This window comes from Papio anubis, chromosome 15 (assembly GCF_008728515.1).
Source record: "Papio anubis isolate 15944 chromosome 15, Panubis1.0, whole genome shotgun sequence".
NCBI classification, from domain to species: domain Eukaryota; kingdom Metazoa; phylum Chordata; class Mammalia; order Primates; family Cercopithecidae; genus Papio; species Papio anubis.
Window position 1 is genome coordinate 50872213 of NC_044990.1, and position 908 is coordinate 50873120.

Genomic DNA, 908 nt, shown 5'->3' on the forward strand with positions numbered 1-908 from the left:
AGCTTCTATAATAGGAGAAATGGGGAAGATGAAAAGAAGCTCAGCAAGAATGTTGGTAACAGTAGAAGGGAGGATCAGGGAAAGAAATGGAATCGGGAAACATTTGTGTGATGGTGGATTTTGTTTTTGGCATTCTTGAGGAGTTTATTTGGGTAGACCCAGGGTGAGAGGGCCCTGCACTTAGAAGGTATTGGATCTCTTGGTGGTGGAGTGTAGCTTGTGCTGGTGATGTGGGACCCATTAGAACAGTGGCAACTTCATCTTGGAGTTATGGAACTGCTTGGTGGGTAGCCAATGGCACTTGCTAGCCAAGATCTCTTCCACCTTCATGATCTGAATCTAAAGGACCCAGGTACAGTGTCGGGCACCCATTTCTTGGTCTGTAGAATGGGAAGGGGACAACATTACTGCATTCATTGGGTTCTGGGAATTTGGCAAACCTATCAAGTGCCTGCCCCATGACCTGGCACATCCTGTCAGGCACAGCAATTGCCTGAGGACCCCAACTTGAGACTGAGTTGGGGACTAAGTGGCTGCAGCTGCTGGTCCCAGCAGGAACTTGCCACGAGGGGTATAAAACCTCCAAATTCACTTTAGGGGGCATGACCACAGCTCTCTAAACGTGATGAGATCCTTCAATAGACATTGTGAAGAAATAATTGACAAACAATGGTGACTGGTAAGATCTAGGAGGCAAAGAACACCCATGACATCAAACTTTAGAACCTGAATTACTAAGACAGCATCTTACATTTGTGTAGCACACTAAAATTAATTTGCAAAACATGTTCATCCTAGAAATAAAGAAATGAAACCTCTGATAGTAAACATTATCCCCTTGGAGGATGGTATAAAATGTTCTTTCAACTACCCAGTAGACAATTTAAAGGTGCTACTAGGCTCATGTC

The 908-nt window shown here is 44.4% G+C and overlaps 1 non-coding gene across 1 annotated transcript; it reads right to left on the reverse strand.

Annotated features, from left to right (window-relative positions):
• Nucleotides 1-569: 569 nt before the first annotated feature.
• Nucleotides 570-679, reverse strand: LOC116270611. Its single transcript, XR_004178769.1, has one exon. It is a non-coding gene; the product is annotated as a small nucleolar RNA SNORA68 (small nucleolar RNA).
• Nucleotides 680-908: the final 229 nt, after the last annotated feature.